Source organism: Sinohyriopsis cumingii, chromosome 17 (assembly GCF_028554795.1).
Source record: "Sinohyriopsis cumingii isolate HCF-2022 chromosome 17, ASM2855479v2, whole genome shotgun sequence".
NCBI classification, from domain to species: domain Eukaryota; kingdom Metazoa; phylum Mollusca; class Bivalvia; order Unionida; family Unionidae; genus Sinohyriopsis; species Sinohyriopsis cumingii.
In genome coordinates this window covers 82,138,704-82,154,596 of record NC_142977.1, presented here as the reverse complement: position 1 = coordinate 82,154,596, position 15,893 = coordinate 82,138,704, and positions in this window count along the sequence as shown.

Below are 15,893 nucleotides of genomic sequence, written 5' to 3'. Positions count from 1 at the left end.
TCGGTGGTCCCGGTGTTGAAACCGATGGTGACACGCGGATTGCACGCCTTGAAAGATGCGGCACTGACACAAGGCAAAGAATTTCTCCAAAATGTCATCATCGACAAACAAAACCCTAAAGAAGCCTTCATGAGGGCAGGCAAAAATGTCTTGCTGCAAACGGGTAAAGACCTTTCGGGCCGACAAGACACATCTATAAATGCCCTGCACGCTACCGAGTCAAGCATTCAGCAAGGACAAGGCAGAAAGAGACGACGAAGAAAACACCCTTTCACCAGACTTCAAGCTAGAAAGGCCAAGAAAAGAAGAACCGTTCGAGACTTAGACGTTTTCGATTATTGAGACACTGCAACAAAAAAATGATGCACCGAGAGTCTTGCGCCTGTTCCAAGACGGAACTGGATCTGTTTGCCATGCCCCCCACCATGATGACCATGCAAGAATCCCAATGGGTGGAATTTCATCCCGTCTCCTCATTGACCGATTCCGCTCCCATCGAGTTTGAAATCAAGGGACAGCCCGAAGATTACATCGATCTGAATAGCAGTTACTTGTACCTGAAAGTCAAAGTTCTAGATAAGGATGGAAATGCTATAGACACTGAGCCAGTAGCTCCCGTCAACAATTTCATGCATTCCTTGTTCAGCTCAGTGGACTTGTACTTGAACAACAAACTGGTTAGCAGCAGCATGGATACTTACCCTTACCGTGCCTACCTGGAAAATCTCTTGACGTACGGAATAGACGCCAAGAACACTCATCTCAATGCCTGCGTGCTATGGGAACCTGACGAAGCGGGCGAATTTGATAAAACAGGTCTTGAAGCTGACCCCAAATCAAAAACAACACCAGTGAGGGATTTGTAGAACGAAGAAAGAGAATCTTAGGACCCAACCAAAGTTTAGAACTGATGGATCGTTTGCATTTGGACATGTGGTTGCAAGAAAAATATTTGCTGAACGGGGTGGATGTCCGCCTGAGACTGAATCGGAGCAGTACCGCTTTCCATTTATTGGCTGATGCTGGCGAGTACAAAACCAAAATCCAAGAAGCCAGACTCTACGTACGTCGTGTGGAAGTGTTACCTAAAGTAGGTAACGACATCAGTCAGACGTTGAGCAGAACGACCGCCAAGTATCCGATCCGACGCGTAGAAGTGAAAACTTTCACCATTCCTAGGGGACAGCGATCCATGATCGAAGATCATCTGTTCCAAGGACAGCTACCCAAACGTTTGATCCTTGGTATGGTCTCGAATGAAGCCTTCAACGGAGCTATCACTAAAAATCCTTTCAACTTTCATCACTTCAACGTGTCCAAGATTGAAGTGAGTCGCGATGGCAAGACATTGTGTACCCGACCTTTCGAACCTGACTTTGAGAAGAAGAATTACTTGAGATCGTACTTGTCCTTGTACGAAGCCACGGGCCAGTTAGGAACCAACACCAGTCACGGCATTACGTACGACGATTATGACGGAGGCTATGCTTTGTGGGCTTTTGATTTCACTCCAGACCAAGGCAGCGACGAGGGACATTTCCACCCTATAAAATCCGGCCAGATTCGTGTGGAAATTCAGTTCGGAAACAGAATCGGTGATGATGATGTAACGTTGAACGTCATCCTGTATGCAGAATTCGATAATACCATAGAAATCAACAGTTTGAGAGAAGTCATTCTAGATTACTAGAAGCCATGGAAGACTGTTATTCCTCTTTACCTAGTGGAGAAGCTTTGAAGATGGAATGTGAGGAGACCGTGGAAGGAGAATCCCAACACAAAGACGAAAAGGACATCGTGATTAAGTCGAGATGGCCAGAACAAGAACAGCAATTGGTCTCCTACTGTGCTACATACCTGGCAGACACAATTACGACATGGATGAAGCATGATTACTATGGATGTCAAAACATCAGTCAAGAAGAAAAATTCAACGAATATCTGGACGAAGCTTGGAGTTTGTTTAAAAAAGACTTGCGTGAACATTTCTGTCCTCCATTAACGACTCGAGACATCCATTACATCAAAACCCTCTTTGACAAATTCAAAGAGAAAGTCGAGATCGAAATTGATCACTTATTATCAGCAAAAGAACATTTAGTGACTTATTTTGATCGTGATTTTTCTAGAAACGATGAGAAAGTAAATCGTTGATTTTTTTACTAGTATGCTTATTTTGTTGTCTTCAGCTAGGAAACGTAGTGTCCATCCATGACTCAATGACTTGCAACAGTGGAAATCACAATTTCATTCACAACTTTGCCAACCCTGTTTAAAGTAGAGTGTAAATTGAAAAAAATGTTTGATGTTATATTGTTGGATTATTGTTAAAAAATGTTAGAGTTGTTGGTTAGTGTTAAGTGATTTTTGAATAAAAAATGATGTGTTTTGAAAAAATGCCTTTGTGATTTGTTTGGCTATAAGAATGTTTGATTCATGCTCTTTGACTTCTTACTATCCCTCTCATGACACTCATTGAACATTGCGGCTCGAAAACCGTGGAGGGATGTTTTCCTTCACGTCCGCTCTTTGACTTTAAGAACCGGGTTGTTTCCAGTCTAACCATGCATTGTCGACTCATCCTCCTACGAAGATGTGCTCCAAACTAGCTAAGCTAAACGAAGCCTACGTGAATTTGCATAGGGTCAGACACAGTCTGATATCGAAGCCAGAAGAGATAAAGAATGTGAGAATACTAAAAGTCACTGAAGACTTGATAGAAGAACTCTTCAGAGAAGAAGTGAACAGGGAGAAAGAAGAATGGACAGAGAAGTACAGACTTCAGAGACAGCAGCAACAACAACAACAGCAGCAGCAACAGCAGCAGGAACCTGAACCTGAGAGAGGCTTTGTCGATTGTCGTATCGACACCAAAGAGTTCTTCTTCTCTTTCCGAAGAAGCAGACCTATCGCCAGAAAGTCTATCCTCAGAGGACATCGCATTCTTAGAAACTAAAAGATTGCCATAGCAAACAAAAAGAAAAAAACAGCCCTTTTCAGGGCTACCCCAATACTCTAGAAAAGAAATAACAATCAATTTGCCAATGTGCGTAGGTAGAGTAGTGTGAATATAAACACTAACTCTTTTTTATAGTGTGAGGGTATGTGTTTGTGTGTTTGTGTTTGTAACATCTCACGTACGTTGGTGTGGATAGTAGATTAAGATCATGTTTTTTGGCTGTTTGAGGTATGGGGAGAGTAAATTTGGGGGGTTTGATTGAATTGCTTTGCGTATGTGAATAGTATATTGGAGTGATTAATGAAAAAATTTTTAGAATAGGAATGGGTAGTATAAAAAAAGTGAGTGAGTGTTTCTTTTAGGTCCGCGCGTTGTTTTGTGGTCATGATCTAGGTAAGATCAATTTTATGTTTTTTAGGGGGATGTTTTCCTTCACGTCCGCAGTTTTAGTATAAATTGAAACTCGTTCGGCAGTCCAGCTACCCTTGTTGATTGATCAACACCAGAATGAACACGAGACTGGCGAAACTTTTGGAACTTCATGTTCATCTGGAATATGCCAGGCGCCTGTTGAACGAACTGGCCGCGGAGGCCATTATGGAAGAAGGAAGGATGAGAGAGGAGGAGGAAAGAAGAAATAAAGAAGAGGAGGAGAGAAGATACAAAGAAGAGGAGGAGAGAAGATACAAAGAAGAGGAGGAGGAAAAGGAGAAAAGAAGAAGAAATTTCAGAATCCCAGAAACCGAAAATTGGGATTCTGAAGCCACATATCCTGCCTCTGCTCTCTCCCCCCAAAAAGTAAAAAGCAACTGGGGAACAAGATGTGTATGTGGCGCCAGGCCTGGAAGGTGCCATCATTAACCAGGTGTCCATGAAGTTCCAAAAAAACAGCCCTTTTCAGGGCTACCCAATACTCTAGAAAAGAAATAACCATCAATTTGCCAATATGTGTGTGTGTGTGTGTGTGTGTGTGTAGGTAGAGTAGTGTGAATATAAACACTAACTCTTTTTTCATAGTGCGAGTGTATGTGTTTGTGTGTTTGTGTTTGTAACTGCTCACGTAAGTTTGTGTGAATGGTAGATTATGGGTTTCTTTATTGTTTCTTAGCGTATGTGAAGAGTATAGTTTGGGTTTTGTAACCGCTCACGTACGATTGTGTGGATAGTAGATTATGGATTTTGTTTATTGTTTCTTAGCGTATGTGGAGAGTATAGTTTGGGTTTTGTAACCGCTCACTTACGATTGTGTGGATAGTAGATTATGGATTTTGTTTATTGTTTCTTAGCGTATGTGGAGAGTATAGTTTGGGTTTTGTAAGCGCTCACGTACGATTGTGTGGATAGTAGATTATGGATTTTGTTTTAATGATTTGCGTGTGTAAATAGTAGATTTGGGGTTTGTTTATTGTTGCTTCACTTATGTGGATAGTATATTATATGAAATGAGAAAAGTAGGGGATGTTTTCTTTCACGTCCGCACGATGTTAGGTCATGATCTAGGTAATATCAATTTTATGTTTTAGGGGGATGTTTTCCTTCACGTCCACGCTTTTCGTATAAGAACCCACAGTATTCGTCGTTCAAACCATTCTACAGAGAAGATGGCTTCGAACCACCTCGATAAATTTCAAACATTGCAAGACGTCCTTGACAATTTGGGCATGATAGAACAAATGCTAGTACGACTCAATGAAGACCACTATTCTTATAGTCCGCATAGAGTAAAAATGGAGATTAACAACTTAAGAAAAGCAAAGGACATGATAAGTGGTGTGATGAAGGAAATAAAGGAGGAGAAGGAGGATGAAGAGGAAAGGATAAGAATAAGAAAATGGAATGAAAAAATTGAAAAAGAAGAAGAAAATGAGAAGAGGAAGAAAGAAGAGGAGGAGGAAGAGAAGAAAGAAGAGGAGGAGAAAAAAAGAAGAAAAAGAGTGTAGATGAGAAAATAAGAAGTTGGTGGAGAAAAAGAAGAAATTAGAAGCAGAAGAAGAGGAAGAAACCAAAGGCCCTTTTCAGGGCCAGCCATATTTCTCGAAAAGAGAATGACTTTTCAATTGCCTACCCCTTTATAAAATTTAAAAAAAAAAAAAATCCCATGTTCAATTCCCCTTGTCCCTAAAGTAGTTTTTTTTTTCTAACATGTTCAATTCCCCTTTGTCCCTAGACAAACCCACACTTTATTCCCATGTTCAATTCCCCTTGTCCCTAGACAGACCCAAACTCTATTCTCCATGTTCAATTGCCTTTGTCCCTAGAATCGATATTTTTTTTTTCCATTGTTCGAATGCCTTTGACGCTAATCTCAATATTTCCTTTTTTTTCCTTTCTCCAATGTTAAATTCCATTGACGCTAATCTTACCCAGGGTTTTTTGCCCATGTTAAATTTCCATTGACGCTAATCTCGCCCAGGGTGGTTAATGTTAAATTTCCATTGACGCTAATCTCGCCCAGGGGGTGTTTGTAATGCTAATTCCCATTGACGCTAATCTCACCCCTTTCACTACTTACCTTATTTGAAAACTTGAAAAACAAATACATTGGGCGGATTGTGTTAAAGTATTTGTATATGCGATGAGGAAAACCACACAAAATATCAATAGGAACCTATGGTGTTCATAAACCAAAATAAAAACATTTTCATTCTATAAGTATATATTATAGGTAGGTAGATGACTAAAAATAAAGTTCTCAAGCAAGATCATGTATCAAACAAGTATGGTGGCCCAGAACATACCAACACAATTCTAATTTTAAGCAGCCAACAACCATACAAGTTTTCATTCATGCCCTGTCTGGTTATAACAGTTATCAGTCTCTCTGCAGATGAAGCGAGAAACGAATCACAGCAAACAACAATGAAAATTATATTTCATTCAGAAAAGATTCAGATGTTTTTGAAAAGTAACATTCAAAAACTCAATTACGTTTGTATATTGCATTTGTTTAATAGATAGTAAATGCAATGTAATTTTCAAAAATACGTTTTCCATTACAAATGTAAAGTAACAAGGAAACAGTTTGCAAATATTGTGACGCGGTGCACTGGTATATAAATGATTGAAAAAAGACCATTACCTATAGGAATGTGTCGATAGCCTGGAAAGGTTAAACGAAGCAATTAATACTGGATAGATTAGATCCTATGATGCCAGAAATGTGATAGTTTAACGAGTGGAAAATAATTTTATTGTATAATTCATGCTCCAGAATCGACGCTTACAACATTAAATTCACTCGTAGGTAGAACACACTCAGACCTCCCTCCTTTCATATATTCACCTATATTCCATAGGCTAACATATAAATTATATTACGACTATATGGTCTTTAGAAAAGTATTAGAAAATATTGAGAAGAACACGCTTTGTACAATTCAATAAATAACTTGTTTCCTTAGGATACAGTGTGAAAATATTAAAAAAATTACGGTATTTCAAATTAATTCCCCAAAAGTCCTACAATTACAGTCACAAATATAATTAATGTTCTAAATAAACTTTAGTGGAAATCCTTATTAACTCCAACGTTGACATTGTTGATGTGCCTGTGGTGGCCCGTGTAGTGGTCATGTGAAAACACGTTTGCTGGATCTCAACAATACGATCCAAAAATATATCCTTAATGGAAATTTTAGTATAAATTCAAGACTCTATTACAAGGAATGTTATTTTCGAGTACTTTGTATTTCCAGAGAATAATCACTTGAATGATAAAACTTCAATAAATACATTCCAGCCCAAAAAAGAATTACTAAACACTTCAATAGTAAAGCTGATTCTGCTAAGATCGTACAGTAAGAATAATTAATTTCTAGAAAAACAGGATGCTATAGTTATCTACCTGACTTCAGGTCACAATTAGCATTTTCTATAAAATATTACCTAATGAAAACTTTTTTCTGAAAGGTTTGTTATGTTTAAAAAATAAAACCTTAGTGATAATTAGAAGTCTTTTACTAAAATTAAGGTATAAAAATAGTAAACAAGAGGTGAACCTGACATTTCATGGGGAATTTCCAAAGTTTTATACCCAGATTGAGATAAACACGTTGTTTATGAGACAATCGATGATTCCGGTCAGGTTGAAACTGAATTTTATTTTGAACAAGGTCAAGTTCAATATGCAATGATACATTATCAGAAATATATAATGAAATAACAAACATTGAAACAAATAACTAACAAAATGCATATTAAATATTCTTAACACTTCCAGTCATAAAGGCAAAAAGATTCGTGAAATAAAGTATTCTTTTTACTTTTAGTCGAAAATGGATGTCACAACAGATTACGTAAGACAGAATCTTATGAATGACACTCAGCAACATCTAACTCAAACTTTATAATGTTGGAATTTTATTTTACATCTTGCCAAAGAAAGTAACGGAGTTGTGATCACTAATCACAAAAATTGGAGAATGAGCTTCAAAGTGGTTCATAGCCAATATCAAAGTCATTACCTCTCGACTGTGGAATAATTTATCTGGTGCTTATTTAGTTTCTTAGAAAAATAGCACTTTGGATTTATCAATGCAGTCATCGATGTTGGCAATAGAAATGAATATGTTTTAGACACACTGTTCACCTATAGTCTTGCACATGCGGAATGTATTATCTGGTTGCGGTACAAGTACACACGGTAAACTACAGTCACTTTTACTTAGTTCAATGAAATAATTCTCCAGCAAATACTGATTTAATTTATTCAAACATTTCGTTTTTAAGAGGGTTCATCCTCTTTGGGTGCTTTTTTTCTCTCACAGGAACGGAGTCTACGATTTCAAAGTTATGGTAGATTTCATTTCTTAATGTAGGAACATCTGGAAATAAATATACATACACGTATACGTGGCTTAAGAAAGCAGTCGGCTCGTTTGACCTAGTCTGTCGCAATAAATTACATTTTTGTCACTCGCCCAACTATTTGATCCTATCTGAAAACAAAGAAAGTCCGATTCAACAATACTCAACAGTGGGTTTATCGCTGTCCTACTAGCAACTCAAAGTCAGCCAAAGTCTGACAAAGTCAGGCAAGGCCATTGCAGGTCAAAAAAAGTCTGTTTGCTTTTTATTTGCATATATTTGCATATATTATGCTATCTTTAGCTTGATTTTAACAATATTGCAATTAAAATAAGAAAAAAGTGTGTTTTAATGTTGCTTGAAGATAACATTGGTACATAAGCAGCCTTAATTTTATCTTTTATGTAGCCTTTCGTGACAACGATTTACATGCAGACAATTGTTCATAAACGTTTATTAACGAGTTATTTAACAAAATTATTATACTACTTAAATATATACAATAACATTACGATAGTTTTATATTACATAAGTATGATATAAATATTTAATACAACAAAGGCTGATAGAGTATGATTAAGTCATATAACACAGATAACATTGGACAAAGGCAGACTCAATGTGTCTAAGCTAGATTTCATAATTTTATACAATAATTATCTCATTGAGAGATAAATAATACTATTATGAACGTAATATAAAATACATAAGTTTAAAATAAATGTTTAATCGATTATAGTATCCCAAATTAGTGTAAGAAACTTAATATTTCGTATGACGAAGATTCACTCTGATAAAGTAAGATGTACTAATGCTTTGAAAAGTAGCTGATTATTCAAAGTATTATAATTCATTTAATTTTGCATGCTTATGCTTTTTAATTATGTATCAATGAAATATTTTCTTAACATTCACAATCATATATTCGTGATATACTTTCATCGAAAAAGATAAACCATGTCAAGATGTAGAGCATTATTTCACATACAAATGTTCCTATTTGTTTCAGCGTAAACATTATAGTGCCTTAAGCGGTAAGATACATCTTTTATGTTGCTCTTAATATTTGCGGTATATGATGAGAAGAAGCTATTATACTAATAACAGGATGATCTGTTATGTTACTCAGACTGTCGCCAAAATCAAGTTAAGGTAATTAATGATAAGGCGCACCTTACGCGGTTCCTGGCTAGTTTACATTATCTCAAGCAATTATTCAAATATGTTCTTGTAGTACTGTTCAAATACTAACCGTTTAATCAACCTTTAAGTATATGCCAGCGTCTGCGATTTCAAACGTAGTTACTATTACTGATAGGATGCACATTACGCGGTTTCGAGCTATATCAAAGGTAGGTATTGTTTGCATCAATTAGCAGACTGGATAACAAATGCTATTTTAAGCTTGTGGATCCTTCTAAGACGTCCAAGAATAAAAGTCATCACAAAAGTATTTTGTCATGATTCCGTTACAATATTAATCTTTAAATGATTAATACTAAGTATGGTTAACAATACATTATTAAGTGGCATATTACAAAAATTGTTTTGTCTTGTTTAAAAAAGGTACTGTAGTGTAACTGTGTTTTAATAGTGATAAAGTGTTAAACATTCTTCAGATGTCATACGTTTTATTGGATAACTTAGTATATATTTGTTAGATGGCCTTCTGCCCATGCTTGTAAGCGTGTTAGACTCGGTCAGTACCGGTGCGCTGTTTGCAAACAGAATTGTGCCAATGATTATGTCCATTGTAATTTTTGCGAAAGCAGCACAGTTAGTGAATTAAATCTTGTTTCCGGGAATTATTATTTTATGTGCCAAATTTGCATTAAGAAAAATGATGCTGAATAATATGGCTACACGAACTCTTTCTTCCGATTAAACGAAGTATGTGATCATTGTAAACGTATATCTGATGTATGTACATTATATTTTAACTATGTGTAGTCACATTACTGAATACACGCTCAGGTTATTCAGCTTAAGTAAATGCCGGTCATGCTGAGCAAGCTTTAATTGCTTAATGCTAATTAACAATTTGCTGAATGTCATTGTTAATAACTTATTATACCGTAGCGGGCAAATAATCCGTTCTCCCGTTTAATCCGATTAGCTTGTCTTACTGATTAACACGTGCAAATATTAGCAACATCTTTAACATAACAAAATTATTTAATTATTACATCACGTATAAAAATGAAACAGTTTCGTTAATTTAATGGAATTCTGCTACAATGTGTCAGTTATTTTAATCTTAAGGCGGTATCTCTATGTTAAATAGATGGGTCTATCTTACATATATAATTTGCTTTGCAAAAAATACTAAATTTTCTTGCCATATTAGTTAATAGAGGATCAGATCTGAAAGACCCGCTTGTATAATGAAACTTATTATTTTTCATAAAAATATATATGACTATATAGTATTATACATTGTTATATGTTATTATACCTTGTTATATTATATATCATTGAAGGCTGCTTCATTCAGTGTCGGTCATCGTGTATCTTTTTTTCTGCCTCTGCAAAGGAGTCATGTGAAGGACACATCAAATCTTCATACAAAATTCACTCTCTAGGATTCTTTGAATGTTATTCTCGCAACGAAGCCGATATTTTGCAACCGTTTACTGTTTGTTAAATGTATTGTCTATTGGACACTGAAACGTTAAGTGCAGAATCTATAGCACGAACGTTCATTAAAGTGGCCGTGAATTGGAACTATTATACCACGGAACCGAACGCCAAGAACTTTCATTTATGCTCGCATCGTTTGCAGAAGCAACTGTGAACTGTGCGGAGCTTGATGGGTACGGTAGTGTATGGACAATTCAAGCCGCATCCGATGCATTGCAGCGTACAATAAACACTGTGTATCCGTTTGTAAATGACGCAGCGGATTTCCAAGCTAAAGTACTGGCAAGAACATACAAGCCGCAACATAACGAAAATTTGTCTGAAGCGATTAGTGTAATGTAGTCTACACTAGGTTGTAACAGTGGAAAGATATAGTTTCCAAATCATTTTGTACCTTTGAAAGTCACGAAAACCAGATAAGGTCAGCACGCAAGCCAGCGCTGGCCTTAGGCCGGTTGTACAGATTGTAATTTTAAATTGATGGAAGAAAATTTTTAAGTTCAATATTAAATAAAACTTGTTTAAAAGTTTATTTCTAAATGCCGTGCTGACAGGGAGCACCACGCGTAAATCCAGGGGACCCTGCCAAAATGATCCTAATCGGGCACTGCATATTCTAAGGCAGTTACTGACGCCAGCCAAATCGATAAATGAAGCAAGAATGACGTGCGATTATTAATCACGCATACACAACAGTTCAGTATTTCTCGAAGAAGAAAATGTTATGTAAATATTACCATCACGGCCAGTAGCAACATCAGTGGCTTAAGTGACAATAAATCATCAACTAGCAATGAACACATAGATAACAACCGAAATGATGACACTTAAGTGGATTGTAACAGCACATCATCTTCTAAATGCAAACATATCGCAGGAATTTATTCATTACCAGCAGGTCGACCACTGGCTTCTGAACAAGTGATGGACTTTAGTGAAGTGAAAATCCTGCCATGAACATAGTTTTGTAGCTGACAAAAGGAATGTATTCTGTTCTTAACAATCCAGAAAACGCAGAAAGTAAATCTGCCCAACAGCCATTGCGGTGCATGGGATTATAGAAAAGTTGTGTGAAAACAGAATTTATGATTAACAAACAGGTTGCAGTGTCGGACGATGTTGTATACAATGAGACTCACGAGAAAGGTTCAAAAGTTTCTAAACAGGTCGTTCCACAATCAGAGATGTCTGATATAGTGACATTTAACATGTACTACACAGCATTAAAACGTTAATTATCTTATAGAAAGCGGTCTTATCTTTGACGGATTATTCAGCATGTTGCCATTATCGAGTATACTGGACTGTATGCCACATCGAAAGTGCCACACGGTAATGTCAAAAATGGGTACGAAAATATACGAACGAACCAATCTAAAACTCTTCAAAGGATTAGAAAAGAGTCTTATCTTTAAATACTCAATGACGTGTATGGAAAAGTTACGGATCCTCACAGAATGAATCAATAAATTATCCACGCGATGTCCGATATTGTCAGAATGCTAACTCTCACGTTAAGGCAATTAAAAGAGGTGGAGTAGGTTCTATATATCTATGTCACGTTTGCCTGCCCGCGATTACGTAAGTCAGGAACAAAGGAATGGGTTAGCGCAATGAGTATGTCGACCCTGCACTGTTACGGCGATTTTGTTTGTACAAGAACCCTTCGTTAGGTGTTATCGCTCGCATATAGATGTTAAAAGCTTTGTTCTAAGAACAAAGGACCCTCGATGCTATTTTAAATCTCTCCGCTTGACAGATGGCCTTAGGCTCGTCTGTTAATTTGAACCGACTGGGGGTAGAATTGATATCCAATCAGAACTGAGGAAGGGTGGGGCCATCAATTCGAACCAGAACTTAACAGTCCTTTGAAATGATAATGAATTAGTGATTTGTAAGTCGTCGTACTGGTAAAGCAGAATATACTCACTCCGAGGAAGCCACTCGTGATTTGGCGGGAAAACTCTTAGTATATTCTTAGGACAGAAAGCTTCGTAAAGGTCAGTGAGTTATTTGCTCGATTGTTGCAAAATATTACGGCATTGTAATTGTAATTAAGTGCAGTATGTATATTTACTTACTAGAATCGTTAGCACGTAGAATTACGCTTGTATTGTTTAATTTACATGCGTACTTGAGAAATGAGCTATGATTATGTAGATTGCTCGCTCGTCACAATTAATACTGTATTTCGCTATTTAGTTACTTCGTAGTAAACTAGTGTATTTATTCATGTGATATTCTAGATTTTGCCATAGTGAATTAAACGGTAGCTTGTAAAATGGCTGCAGTGTGTAAATTTAAATAATATGAATATTTGAATATTTGTGTACACTTGTGGGAGTGTAATGTACAGAAATGCGTCGGATTATTGTGATATTGTTCAGAATAATGAGATTAAGAAAATATATATATATACTGATGTGACGCAATTTAGTGATTTCTGTATGATAAGTAGGATACCGCTCCTATTGCAACGTTCTTTTTATAAGAACGTGTGTTTTTCGATGTGCACGAATGCGTGACCAAAGATGTAGATAACCTTGATCTGATGATTGATTGATTGTTGATTTAGTGTGAGCGAGATGGCTAACACAAATGCTAACGTCCTTGTGTTTTTCGTAGGAAGCTATTGGGGACAGAGTAGTGAAGTTCCGAGTCTCAGAGAGACAGGAAAGAAATAGGCGGAGAACGCCGGAAGGAGAAGTAGAGAATAGAATTAGGCGGGGAACAAGCCTCGTTGAAGGAAAGAGAGAAAGAAAAGGAGGAGGAGAAAGGAAGACAAAAGGGGAGGAGGACAGGAAGAATCGGAGAACGCCGGAAGGAGGAAAGCAATTGGCGTAGTAAACTCAGATGAGTAGAAACCAAGTACAGGGGGAAGCCATTTCACACTAAAATCACGTGATGAAATAGATTGTCACATGGTCGAGAGGAAGCAGATTGGTTGAGAACTTAATATCGTTTAATTTGTATTATGTATTAAACTGTTATTCTTTTGGATTTCACCCTTGTGTTCTTAATAATTTAATTGTCGGTATTGCTGACTGGGGGCTCGGAGCTTTACCTCTGTCTATCACTAATTTCACTTCCTACAAAAACGAGCCAGGGTGGCAATTCCACAGTAATTCAAATAAATATTGGGAGCACCCCACCCCAACGCATAACAGTGAGTCACATAAAACTTCACAATATATATATATATATATGGGGTGCTCCCAATATTTATTTGAATTACTGTGGAATTGCCACCCTGGCTCGTTTTTGTATATATATATATATATATGTATCTATATATATATGTATATATATGTATGTATATATGTACGTATATATATGTACATATATATATATATATATATATATATATATATATATATATATATATATATGTATATATATAGATATATGTATATATCCGTATATATATATATATATATATATATATATATATATATATATATATATATATATATATATAGATATGTGTATATATATGTGTGTATATATATGTGTGCATATATATATGTGTATATATATGTGTGTGTATATATATGTAGATGTGTATGTATATGTATGTATATATATGTACGTGTATGTATATGTGTGTATATATGTGTTTGTATATATATGTATATGCGTGTATATATGTGTGTGTATATATATGTATATGTGTATGTATATGTGTGTATATATATGTGTGCATATATATATATATGTGTATATATGTGTGTATATATATATGTGTATATATGTGTGTATATATATATGTGTGTATATATGTGTATATACATGTGTGTATATATATATGTGTGTATATATGTGTGTATATATATGTGTGTGTATATATGTGTGTATATATATGTGTATATATATATGTGTGTGTATATATGTGTGTATATATATGTGTGTGTATATATATGTGTTTATATATATGTGTGTATATATATGTGTGAATATATATGTGTGTGTATATATATATGTGTGTGCGGATGTGTGTGTATATATATGTGTGTATATGTGTATATATATGGGTATATATATGTGTATATATATGTATATATATGTGTGTATATATATATATATGTGTATATAGATATATGGATAGATATATATGTATATATAGATATATAGATAGATATATATGTATATCTATATATGTATATATATATATATATATATATATATATATAGATATATATAGATATATCGATATATATATATATATAGATATATATAGATCTATATATAGATCTATATATATATATATATATATATATATATATATTGATATATAGATATATAGATACATATAGATAAATAGATATATAGATATATATAGATATAGATATATAGAAGCATATATATATATATATACATATATATATATATATATATATATATATATATATATATATATATATATATATATATATATATATATATATATATATATATAAAGGTAGCTGTTTATAGTAACTGGGGATGCGTCAATGTTGCATTCCAAGGTCATGATCATAAAGGTGTACGAGTATATATTGTGCCAAGGTCATAAAACAAGATATGTGTTCAAATAAAAAGCATTCGACAACAAGGTTTATTCCACAAAGTATGTGCAAGCAGCATAAAAGGCGTCATATAAATGATAAGCCCTCGTGTCATTGCAATGGATGAACATACAATGAGACAAGTAATAGAATCTGAAGCATTCGTCAACCAGTTTCGATCCAGATACAATGTGAAAACTATTTTACAGGCACAATATATATGAATACGTCTTCATTTCCATGTAATTAAATAAACGCAAAACAAGACAAGCAATTGAATATGAAGCATTCAGGAACAATGTTCACTTTAGATAACATTTGCACAGTACCAAACAGACCTCATGCACATTAATGTGTCTTCTCAACAATCGTATGGATAACTGTGTCGTTTTATTTTGCTTCCATGTCATGGTGATGAAAGTGTATTCACGTTGATAACTATCCATTACAGGGCACATCTTAACGGCGAAGGACATTGTTGTGGAATGCTATGGATTTCATTCCTGTTTGGTGTTTGTTATGTTTCACTTTCAGGAAGATATATTTATCAGACTGATGTGATTGATTTACATATAGATAAACTGGAATAAGTGTTTCACAGTGTATATAAATGTGTGGCGCTCCGTTTATGCTAGCTATCTTTGCTCGGAAAAACCGTTGAATATCCAGAGTGACACAGTGTAAACAAAGACGAGATTGTCAGCACATGTTGTTACAGCGTTGTTGTTGGTGTCGCTGTGCGTTTCCACAGAATTAATGATTGCATAATTGTTTGTGAAATGTTAGCATATTGACTGTTCAAAGAATTTAGCTGTTTGCATAGTTAACAGTTAAAGCAATAGAGAACCATTAAAAAAAGGTATAGGTTAATGTGTACTTCTTCTCAATTAAAATTATGTCACCAAGCTAAGTAGCAACAAAGAAAAGCAATGAAAATTTTACCA